We start from the raw sequence: 12,708 nt of genomic DNA on the forward strand, positions 1-12,708 counted from the left end.
TGCCGATGCCAAAGACCTGTAAGTGTGCTGTCAATATATCTACAGTGCAGGGGTTCCTCCAGAGGAGACGACCACTTGATTGTTTTCCATTCATGTCTTGCTTGCCCAAAACTTAACACAGTGGTTAGACTCTACTAAGGGAATGGTCAGAGTGCTTTAATCCATTCTCATTGGAAAAACTGAAGCTCTGGGCTGGACCTGAATCCCTCCCACAAAATACTGACAGTCTGGAAACACCCTGGGTGCAAACATGTTTTACTGGGGAAAGGATCTTTGCCTCTTCCTCCTTCCTAACCTGCAGTAGTGCCCTGGCAAATCACAAAATGCAGGCTTCCTTCATGGTACTCACAGTCACACCGCTTCTAAGATTATACAAATTTAATATAGCAATAACAAATAAACACAATAACGTTATAATGATACAATCTGAATCATTAGGGGTGCATTGCAGCAGTCATTGCAAATCTCCATGAGTTGCCTTTCAGCCAGAAGCTCTGCAGCACAGGTGGTTCTGATGATTCCCCTGTAAGGAAGGCTTACAATGTATGAGGCTTTGGGGCTTTGTGAGAGGGGGGGAAGTGGGGACATCATAGAAGTATGCATGATGTGGGAAAGGTGCAGAGCGATGTTTTCTCTCTTATAATATCAGAACCTGGATCTTTTTAAGAAAGTGGAATGTTGGCAGATTCAGGCCAGACACAGAGTGCCTAGTGACACTGAAATTTCCTCCTTCCAGAGGCACTGACGGGGATGGCTTTAAGAGAGGATTAGTCAAATTCATGGAGGGTTAGACCATGTTGCACCTCCAGCCGCAGAGGCAGTCTACCTCTGCATACCAGCTGCGGGCATCCCAAGTGGGGAGAGTGGGGCTACATTTGGAGTCTGCTTGGGGCTTCCCTTGGACATCTGCTGGGCTGCTGAGAGCTGGACTAGAAGGGCCTTGGTCTGATCCCGCAAGGCTGTGACCATAAGAGCCTGGCGTATGGCTGCTTCACGAGCAATTCAGTGAACAGTAGTGCAGAGTTTCATCTCCCTGGGAAGGGGTGTTAGGTTTCTGTTATGCCACTGTGCAGTTTTTGGAGTCACAAGACTCTGTTGACATTCAAGAGTGTTGGAAGTCTCACGGGAGACAGGAGACGGATGTTGATGCTACTGGTTTCCTGTTTCTTTGTTCCTGTTGTTTTCTGTCTCTCACAGAGAGCAGACGCATATTCTTTTCTGTCCTGCATAGTTAGAAATAAACGTAGCAATGTAGCACATATTTCTGGCTCCTTCTGCTGTCCGGGTACTCTGTGTAATGGGGAGCGTGCCTGCAGCCTCATTCAAAGGCTTAGGTCATTAATCACTGCCAGAGGAGATTCCGCAGACACTACCGGAGGAAGAGCCATTTCAACTTGGTCGTATGGCGGAGGCTCCGACAAAGCCACTTCCGAGCTAGAGAGGAGGTGGGGTTGCGGCCTTTATTCCCCCCCCCCCCCACGTGCGCGGGGGCTGGCTCACATGCATGAGGGAATCCTCGGCCGCGTCATTCCGCTTGCCAGCCAATCAGCTGGCCTGGGAGGAGTGGCTTGCGCTATGTAGTGCCGGCACAGCCGAGGAGCTTCCTCTTTCAGCGCCCCAGCTGCTCCAGTTTGTTGGCTAGGTTCCAGGTTGTCGCTTTGTGTTTCATCTTACTTTTGCTGTCCGATTCTCTTTCAGGCTTTGCATCCAGTGAAGCGCGCTCTGCTTCATTTGCCATCGAGCTGCGTGGAAGGCTCGGGCGGGCGCTCCTGCCGGCATCGCTCGGCAAGCTTCGAGAAGCTCGCTGCCCCATCTTGCTACCTCCTTCCACTTGTTAGGCGCTTTAAGCAGCAGGACGTAGGAATCCCCTCGCAGGTTCCACAGAAGGCTCGGGCTCAGGAGAAACGCAACGTCCATCATGCTGCTGAGCCCCCTACTTTTGCCCCGTTTGCGCTTAGAGAGGAAGTCCGCAACTGAACTTCGGGTGCCTCCCCCCCCCCGCCGGAGTTGGGAGCAGCGTCGGCACTTCGGGCCCCCTTTTTTACCTTGCCAGAGTTGGAAAAAGCATTAGTAGCGAGTTGCAGCGGCGCTCGCTCAAGGTTTAGTATCTCGCGGAGGCCCTAAGCGAGCGGGTGGTATTAAGAAACAATTGTGGTAATTTAGTCAGCTGGCTGCTAGCGGCACCACGGTCCCTCAAGCCTTTTAAAATAAAACCTTTCTTCTGGGGTTATATCGCTTTGTTGCAGTGGGGAGGGAAAGAAAAATCTTTTGCGTTTCAAATAGCAGCTGTGCTAGACTGAGTTTGGCTAGGGAGAGCTATTTATGGTTGCCAGGGGTCACCTCTGCCCAGCACCGCCATTTTGACTGACCACGTGGCAGGGCTGCAGCGGCCATTTTAGGTGAGGCACGTCCTCAGTGCTGGAGGCTGCTGAATCTACCTTTTGCTAAAGAAAATGCCTGTCTGCTTGACTGACTTATAATTTTTAATTACTTTAAACAAGTTGGGGCCTCTTAAATAATTGTGATGTGGGGGTAGCCTCGCTCCCGGGGGTGGTTTGCGCTGCTTACCCCAAATGCTCCATGCATTTGTTAGCTTATTTGTCTCATGTGAGAAGGGCATTTGCGCGGGCCGAGGAGTCTGCGGCATTGCATGGCGAGTTCCCACCTCCCCCCACGGAAATAAAGACACGAGACACCAGATTTTAAGGTTAATGGGTTAAATTAGGCCACAACTTTATTGATTACAGGAATTGAGGGGTATTGGCTTAGGCATTGATCCTATCAGCTAACCGGCTTCAGCTCGCTTGGTTGAAGACTGGCAAGGGTTAACCACCAGTAGGGGGAGTCCTGCTGATGCACATCAACTAGGAGCTCCCCCGGGGTCACCAATCGGGGGCGTGCCGTAGGCCCACACCTCCATAGGTTTAGGACAAGGCGACGCCCCCTGGAATCCTTTACCAGACTACCTTTCGATCAGAGAGCCTAACCTAAGGGGTGGGAAAACCTGATCAGCTGGAGCGCGGTGAGGAAAGAGGGCGGGCCTTGGCCGCGCCAGCCCTAAATAGGGCGGGCTACGCCCCCCGGACCAGCCAATTGGCTGGCCGGGGAAATGACACGTCCGAGGATTCCCCTAGTATCACGGGGGCTGTGCGCCAGCCCCCACATGCATGGGGAGGGGCATGAAGGCCGCAACCCCACCTCCTCTCCAGTTTGGAAGTGGCTTTAACATATGATGAAGTTTTTCATAGAAATGCATCCTTGTTGCCTACCACTCGATGGGACCTGAGGGACCAGAATTATTGGATGGAGCACGTGGGTCCCTACGTGGAAAAGAAAGCTCAGGACCCCTCTAAGTTTGGGGAAAGTGAAGTAAAACGACGAAAGCAGTGCTGGGAGTACAACGGGGGGGGGGGGGGTTGTATGAGGCCAAACTGTAAGTATATGCACGAGTGTGAGAAGTGCCTAGGCAACCACCTGGCCTCGGCTTGTTTCAAAGGCAAACAGCCCTTTCCGAGCGGCAGGGGGCATTCCCATCAGGGTGCGAGGGGTGCCCCCGGACCCTCCCAAGGGGCAGCCGGAAACCGTTACTAACAGGACCTGGCCTTCTCACCAGTTTGGCTGGGACCTCTAAAAACCCTGCTCGATCTGTACCCCAATAAAAAAACTGCAAATTACCTTTGGGAGGGGTTTCCCCTTGGTTTCAAAATCCCGGTTTCATTCCCACCTAACTCTGGGGACCCACCAAACCAAAAATCCTTAAGAGAAATGCTGGATATTGCTAGGAAGAAAATACAGAAAGAATTCATGGCTGGGAGGGTGGCCCCTATTGAAGGGTTGCACATTTCCCCACTTGGTATTGTCCCCAAGAAGACCCCAGGTGAGTATTGCATGATTCACAACCTTTCCTACCCGAGGGGAGGTTCAGTCAATGATGCAATACCACAAGAGCTTTGTTCTGTGAAATATGCCTCCTTTGACCAAGCAGTAAAACTTATTAGCAGATTTGGAAAAGGGGCATTGCTGGCGAAATGCGATATTTAGTTGGCATTCCGACTCCTTCCAGTGCACCCGGAGGACTTCCGATGGCTGGGTTTTAGATTTGAGGGGGCATATTTCATAGACAAAGCAATGCCAATGGGTTGCTCAGTGGCATGCGCAGCCTTTGAGTCTTTTAGCACATTCCTGGACTGGGCACTCCATTTTAAAACTGGTTCCGAGGGGGTGTCGCTTTATTTAGATGACTTTATTCTGGTAGCGGGTAGTAAGCTCCAGTGCTCTGCCCTCTTGGAGGCGTTCACTTCCCTGGCCAATGAGCTCGGCGTTCCGTTGGCTGCTGAGAAAACCGAGGACCCTGCCACAACCATGGTTTATTTGGGCATTGAATTGGACGCAACTGCGCAGACTTCCAGGTTACCAAGGGGAAAATTACTGGTGCTTAAGGATATAATTTTACAGCTTCTCCCTCTCAAAAAGGTTACCCTTAGATAAATTCAGTCACTGCTACGTCACCTAAATTTCGCTTGCCGGGTGGTGTCGCCTGGTCGCCCATTTTGTGGGCGCCTGGCAAGATTGTCAGCGGGTCTGCAAGCGCCCCAGCACAGAGTGCGCCTTTCTAGGGCGGTTAAATCAGAACTTGAAATTTGGTTAAAGTTTCTGGATGGGTATAATGGCATCTCTTTGTGGCAGGACATCATGTTACTTCGTGCAGACTTTCAGATTCAGTCCGATGCGGCGGGCTCGTTGGGGTTTGGGTTGTATTTTAAAGGGCAATGGTGTGCTCAGCGTTGGCCCCCTGCCTGGCAGGGAAAACCCATTACGTGAGACCTCACCTTCTTAGAATTCTTCCCCATCGTCGTGGCAGTACACTTGTGGATGGAGGAGTTTAGTAATGACCGAGTGTGTTTTTGGACAGACAATCAGGCGGTCGTATCTGTCCTAGCAAAGCAAGCATTACGCTCTCCCAGGGTTGTGAACCTATTACGTTCCTTTGTCCTTTGGTGCCTTGAGCTAAACATTTATTTTTCCACCAAGTTTGTACCTGGTGTTAACAATGACATTGCAGATGCTCTGCCTTGTTTTCAGATGGACCGCTTCTGCTCGTTAGCGCCAGAGGCACAGCAGTTGCCACAGCCATTCCCGGAGCACCTCTGTTTTTGTTTTTTTAAAATGATATTTATTAGTTTTACAATCAATAAACACACAATACAAACAAACAGATACAAAAAAGTAAATAAAAGCGACACATAGCAACAATACAAACAATACAATAACAAATTTATAAATTAAAAGGGGGGAAAAAGGGATTAAAATCAATCATTGTGTCTTTGCATTATATAACATTAACCTGGGTCTACGACTTCCCCAAACCTTCCCACTCTGTATTCCAGATCTTATATTCTGACAGTAAATTCTTTCCCTCTAGCTTATCTTTAGCTCAACTTAACCTTAATATCTTAACATAATTACATTTCCATATATCTTAAAACATTAGACTTTCTTAATCCTCAAGTTTTTATGCTTATATTCTATTTAAATCCAGTCTGATGTCATCAAACATTCGTTATCTTATAGTGTTTCTGTAGATAGTCTTTAAACTTCCTCCAGTCTTCCTTCACCGTCTCTTCTCCCTGGTCTCTGATTCTGCCAGTCATTTCTGCTAATTCCATATAGTCAATAACCTTCATCTGCCATTCTTCCAGCGTGGGTAGTTCTTGTGTCTTCCAATACTGTGCGATGAGTATTCTTGCTGCTGTTGTGGCGTACATAAAGAATGTCCTATCCTTCACCTGAACCTGTTGGTTGACCATACCCAGGAGAAAGGCTTCTGGGTTCTTCCGAAATGTGTATTTAAACACTTTTTTCAATTCATTATAAATCATCTCCCAGAAGGACTTAATCCTTGGGCACGTCCACCAAAGGTGAAAGAAGGTGCCTTCAGATTCTTTACATCTCCAACATTTATTATCGGGCATATGATAAATTTTTGCCAGCTTGACTGGTGTCATGTACCACCTGTAAATCATTTTCATTATATTCTCTCTTAAGGCATTACATGCCGTAAACTTTATTCCGGTGGTCCATAACCGTTCCCAGTCAGCTAGCATTATATTATGACCAACATCTTGAGCCCACTTAATCATTACTGATTTCACTTCCTAGAATCATAGAATCATAGAGTTGGAAGAGACCACAAGGGCCATTGAGTCCAACCCCCTGCCAAGCAGGAAACACCATCAGAGCACTCCTGACATATGGTTGTCAAGCCTCTGCTTAAAGACCTCCAAAGAAGGAGACTCCACCACACTCCTTGGCAGCATCCACCACACTCCTTGGCATCCACCACACTCCTTGGCAGCATCCACCACACTCCTTGGCAGCATCCTTGGCAGCATCCTCCTCATCCTGTGTGTTCCATTTCAGCAGCAAATTATACATTCTTGACAATATCTTAGTTTTGGGTTTTAGCAGTTCTGTTTCCAATTTTGATTTTTCCACCTGTAAGCCAATTTTTCTATCCATTTTAAATGCCTCCATTATTTGATGATAATGAAGCCAATCTCGGACTTTGCTTTTTAATTTATCAAAACTCTGTAGTTTCAGTTTGTCTCCGGCTTGTTCTAAAATCTCCCAATATTTTGGCCAGTTGGCCTCCATACTGAGTTTCTTTAAAGCTTTTGCTTCCATTGGAGATAACCACCTTGGAGTTTTGTTTTCCAAAAGATCTTTATATCTAGTCCATACATTAAACAATGCTTTCCTGACAATGTGAATTTTGAACATTCTATGCACTTTAACCTTGTCATACCATAAATATACATGCCAACCAAACACATTATTAAATCCTTCTAAATCCAATATATCTGTATTTTCAAGAAGTAGCCATTCTTTCAGCCAGCAAAAAGCTGCTGCTTCATAGTAAAGTTTTAAGTCTGGCAGGGCAAAGCCCCCTCTTTCCTTTGCATCTGTTAATATTTTAAATTTTATTCTTGGCTTTTTGCCCTGCCAGACAAATCTGGATATGTCTTTCTGCCACTTCTTGAAGCAATCTGTTTTGTCAATAATCTGCAGTGTCTGGAATAAGAATAACATTCTTGGCAATACATTCATCTTTATCACAGCAATACGACCTAAGAGTGAGAGTTTCAAATTAGACCATGTATCTAGATCCTTTTTTATCTCCGTCCAACATTTATCATAATTATCTTTAAATAAATTCCCATTTTTAGCAGTCATGGTAATTCCCAAATATTTTACTTTTTTCACCACTGTCAAGCCCGTCTCGTTCTAAAACCTTTCTTTTTCCATTTCAGTTAATTTTTTTGTCAAAACCTTAGTTTTTGTTTTGTTTAATTTAAAACCTGCCAATTGGCCAAATTCTTGGATCAGTTCTAAAACTTTTTTCACACTAGATTCTGGCTCCTGTAATGTCAAAACCAGGTCATCTGCAAAAGCCCTTAATTTATACTGTTTAGCTCCGACCTGGATCCCTTTAACCAACTGGTCCTTTCTAATCATATTCAGCAACACCTCCAGGACTGATATGAAAAGTAAAGGGGAAATAGGGCAACCTTGCCGTGTGCCTTTTTCTATTCTGAACTCCTCAGTCAAAACATTATTAACAATTAGTTTAGCATTTTGTTCAGAATAAATTGCTCCTATACCATTTTCAAATTCTTGGCCTACCCCCATGCCTTGAAGATTCTTCTTCATAAAGCCCCAAGAAATATTGTCAAAGGCTTTCTCCGCATCCACAAATATCAGAGCCGCTTTTGTGTTTATATTTTCCTGTAAAAGTTCCAAAATGTCAATTATATTTCTCACGTTATCTGATAAATGTCTTCCTGGGAGAAAGCCTGCTTGGTCCTTGTGAATCTCCTCTATTAAAACTTTCTTTAGTCTTCTAGCCAAAATGTCTGCATATATTTTGTAATCCACATTTAGCAATGATATAGGCCGATAGTTATTAAGTTGATGTTTTTCAGAGTCTGTCTTTGGTATAAGAGTCACAAAAGCTTCTTTCCACGTTTCTGGAGCCCTTTTCCCCTGCAGTATTTCATTACATACTTCCTTTAAGGGTTGAATTAGCCAGTCTTTCAATGATTTATAATATCTTGCAGTCAACCCATCAGGTCCTGGAGATTTGCCTAATTGCATATTTTGAATGGCACTCTCAATCTCTTGTTCTGTTATCCTACAACTCAATTTTACTTTATTTTCTTGAGATATTTTTGGTAGCCCGTTCTCTTTCAAAAATTCTTCTATCTCTATATCTTTCTGCGGTTGTTGAGAATAAAGCTGTCTAAAGTATTTTTGAAAGGCACTCCTGATTTCTTTAGGATGTTGTAAGATTCTTCCTTCTACTTCCAGATTTGTAATAGTATTCATTTTCTGCCTCTTCTTTATTTGCCATGCCAATAACTTTCCACATTTATTTGCTGATTCAAATGTTCTTTGTCTCATTTGTCTGATCTTCCATTCAATCTCTTGATTTATCATTTGCATGTACTGTACTTGATGTAGCTTTATCTCTCTTAAAATTTCTTGTGACTTTGGATTTGATCTCAATCTCCTTTCACCTTCCTTGATCTTTTCCAGGATCTTTTCTCTTTTTTCCTGTTGGAGTCTTTTCTTGAGTGCGTTCTGTTGTATCAAAAATCCTCTCATAACAGCTTTGCTTGCGTCCCAAATGGTTCTTTTCTCCACCATGGTATTCAAATTTATCTCAAAATAATCTTTCAAAGTTTTCTGGGCTTTCTTAACAAATTCCTCGTCTCTAAAAAGAGAGTCATTCATCCTCCATCTAAAGGAGCCAGTTGGTTGTAGGTTCATTGCCATCTTTACGGCATTATGGTCGGAGCAAGTCTTTGGGCAGATTTCCACTTTTCTTGTCTTCGGAGCCAGTCCTCTAGTGATCCATATTTGGTCAATTCTAGTCCAAGTCTTTTTGGCTTCAGAGAAGAAGGTTCCCTCTCTTTCTAAGGGATTCTTAGTTCTCCAGATATCAATCAAGTCCAAGTTGTCAGTCAGTTCAAAGAAGGTTTTCGGTAGTCTCCCATCATTGGTGACTACTTGTCTTTGTGCCTTGTCCATGTTCGTTGAAACTACTCCATTCATATCTCCCATCAAAATCACATTGTACTCCATATAGTCCAACAATGTCTCATGCAACCTTTTAAAAAATTCTGATTTTCCTTCATTGGGCGCATATACACCCACTATCAAATATTTCTGTCCATAATATTGAATTTCAATTGCTAAATATCTTCCTTGCTCATCCTTGAAGACAAATTTTGGTGACAGGTTCTCTTTAGCATAAATTACAATTCCTCTTTTTTTAACTTTATCCGATGAAATAAATTCTTGTCTCAACTTTTTGTTAATTAAGATTTTTCTGTGGAGCCTGGTCACATGTGTTTCCTGTAAACAAATCAAGTCTAATTGTTCTTTTTTTAAAATATGGAAAATAGATCTCCTCTTTCGACCCGAGTTCAGTCCATTACAATTCCAGCTCAAAAGTTGCAGAGACATGTTGTATTTCTTTCTATTCTGTTCCTCCCGATGCTTCCGATAGCTTCTCCTCTTCCGGTCCCGGTGGTGTCTTTTTGCCCAAGTTTAAATTCAGTATTTCTTCTGCAGTCTTTTTTCTTCTTTCCTCTAGCAGATCCACAGTTCCTTTCTGTAGGTCTTCCCCGTATGCTTCCAAAAAACTGTTTCTGTCTTCCACTGATTTTATTTTTATCTTTCTCCTTTTGAAGTTAAAAGAGAGTCCTTCTGGGAATTCCCACCTGAAGATGATGTTATTCCCCCTCAACTGAGTGACCAAATCTTTGTATCTGGCTCTAAGGTCAAGAAGATGTTTTGGAATATCCTTGAAAATTTCAGCTCTGGACTGGGAAACTTCCAAAGGTTTTTGAAAATGCAGTCCCAAAATCTTATCCCTTTCTTCTTTAGATCTTAATGTAACCAGTCTCTGATTTTGATCCTTCTGTTTGTTTTTCCCAGTCGAAAGGCACTTAATATTTTGAATTCTTCTTTTTCCGAGTTCAATTCCCAAAATTTTTCAAATTCTTGTGTGAGGAGGTCCCGTAGGCTCTCTTTCTCAATTTCTGGCACGCCTCTGATCCTTAAATTCGTCTGCTTGTCCTTCAATTCGATCATAGAAAACCTTGCTCTGTAATCCTCAAGTTGCCTGTGCATAGGCGGTAATTTCTCCTCTGTAGCAGCCACTGCCTCTCTGGCTTCCTCAGCAATCTTTCTTGTTTTAGCAGAGTCCTCCAATAATTGTCTAATTGAGTCCGTATTCTGTCTGATACTTATAGTATTCTGATCTATTTTAGAGGATGCTTCTGCAACCCCCTTATTCGTTTCTGCCACTTGTCTTTTTGTTTCTGCAACCTCTTTTTTCGTTTCTGCCACCTCTTCTGTTAATTTGTCAATTGCTCCTTGTAGCCTCGCAAAACCTGCACTTATCAGCTCATCCGTAGTTGACATCACTTTTCCTTTCGGTTGTGCAGAAGCACCTCCTGTTGGGTCTAAAGATCCTCTCCTTCCTGGCAGGAAAGATTTGCCTGACCTTGTAGTTTTCTCCTGGTAAAACTCTCCTTTCCCTTTCCCTTCTTTTTCTGCCATAAGATATGCTGTTCCCACAGTCCGGCAACAGCTGCACTTGTTTTCAGTTCCAAAACCCAAACAATGGAAAGTTACAATAGAAAGTTGCAATGGAAAGTTACCAAGTAACTTCAGTTACTTTGTAGCAATATCCATGTCCACCAGGGGGACTCAAAAGTCACATAGCCAGAAGAAATAGAGTATCTTTTAGCTTCCTCGTAAAGCAATATTGTATAAAAATTTTGACACTAAAGTTCCAATTGTAGCAGTTTCAGCTCAGTTGTAATTATTTTCTCTTTTAAAAAGCAGTCCGCGGTCCCTTTCTGAGGCTTACGTTTCAATTTGACAGCTCAGGACCTGGGAGTCTGAGCGGTGGTTCCACTGCAAAAGCCTCTTTTTCTTCAGAAGCAAAAGTCCTTTTCAAATTCTCCCCCTCCCCCCTTCGTCCTGGGGGGGGGGTGTGATCTAATCTTTCAAAGACTTCAGCTTAACTTTTTCAGTCCCTTCTTTTAAAAATATCAGCTATACAGTCTTTACTTTTTACTATTTACAGAGCGGAAGGCTGACTTCCTGTTTAAGCCTTTCCGCTTCAAGCCGAATCTTTCTGAAAGAAATTTAAAGTCCCGATTCTCCTTCAAGTTCCCGAACTTGGTTCCTTCAAATTTATTCTCTTTTACTCACGATTATTCTGGTTTTATAGTCCGAATCGTAACAGGAAGAAGTTGAGCGCTCTCCGATCCCGGCAATGCGACGTCGCTCCAAGAGGGTAGCAATCGACTCGCTACACCGCGCTGGCCCCCCCTCCGATCTCCGGGGCAATTTTCTCGTCCCGGAGACGATCTGGAGCCGCGCTCCTGGTGCCCGCCGAGTCCCACGGCCGTAGGCTTCCTCCGCCTACGGTTTCAAGGGGTTACCGCGTCGCCTTAGCGGTAAAAACCCCGTCCTTCTTAGAGCTCTTCCTCTGAGGATCAGAGGAAGTCAGCCATGACCGATGGCGCTCAACCCGGAAGCCCTCATTCCCGGAGCACCTCTGGAGCCTTGGGAACGAGAAGTCATGAAGGGAGTATTAGCCTCAGTGGCTCCATCCATGCTAAAATCATATAAGAGGGCCTGATCAGATTTTTTAAAGTTTCGAAATAATATAAGTAACGCTGGGGTAGACTCCCCCCCCCCCCTTCAAAGGCTGAGGTCCTTTGGTACCTGGTGCATTTGAAGGGATTGGGCCGGGCAGCAAAGACTCTTAACATACAGTCTGCTGCAATCTCTTTTTTCTGCAAGGCCGTCTACTCCTCAGACCCTTGCGCATACTTCCTAGTGCGTAAGGCTTTGGAAGGTTGGCACAGGCTACAGCCTCCCAGCAGCGACAGGAGGAGACCCATAACTTATGACATCCTATGCCAAATTCATAGAAAACTAAGAGCAATATGTTGGTCAAAATATGAAGCCCGTTTATTCCATCGCCTTCTTTGGTGCACTTTGCATTGGTGAAGTTGTGTGCAAGGGTGGCCCGGATTCCAATTCATGAGGAATCCTTTTGAGCGACTTGACGTTATCCCGCTCAGATTTAGTTATACATATACAAAGCTCAAAGACCGACCAACAGGGAAAAGGGGCCCTTATTCGGCTTTTTGCAATGCAGAAAACGGGGCCATGCTCAGTGAAGGACACTAGACGTTTCTTTTATGTGAGACCTAATGTCGCTGGTCCATTCCTAATACATGCAGATGGCTCCCGCCTGGCAAGGCTTGCGGCCTCCCCCCGGCTGAGTTTGCAGCTCACTCTTTTCATATTGGGGCGGCCACTACGGCGGTACACTTAGGTCTCTCGTCAGAAAGGATAAAGGACATGGGTCGATGGAAATTGGATGCTTATAAAGGGTATGCTAGAAAGAATTTATGACAAAATGCTCCATACCTGACCAGAGCCTGTCGTTTCATTTCCTTTCCAGGAGGCGTGAGGGTACGCATTTGGATCGTGGGCCACAGTATCATCCACTGGGCAAGAAACCACGCCATCAGCATTGGCCTGGGGAGCGGGCTGGACTTACCTCCAAATGCTGAAGTGGCTTGGATTGCTCGGAGGGGAATGCGCTGGGCTGAA

At 44.8% G+C, this 12,708-nt stretch overlaps 1 protein-coding gene across 1 annotated transcript in view; it reads right to left on the minus strand.

Annotated features, from left to right (window-relative positions):
• The window catches only part of LOC310668761 (uncharacterized protein), a gene marked incomplete at its 5' end in the record, with an annotated part of 699,427 nt that overhangs the window by 526,117 nt on the left and 160,602 nt on the right, over positions 1-12,708 (minus strand). The window lies entirely within an intron of this gene.

This window comes from Podarcis tiliguerta, assembly GCF_965153285.1.
Source record: "Podarcis tiliguerta genome assembly, chromosome: W".
Classification (NCBI taxonomy): Eukaryota; Metazoa; Chordata; class Lepidosauria; order Squamata; family Lacertidae; genus Podarcis; species Podarcis tiliguerta.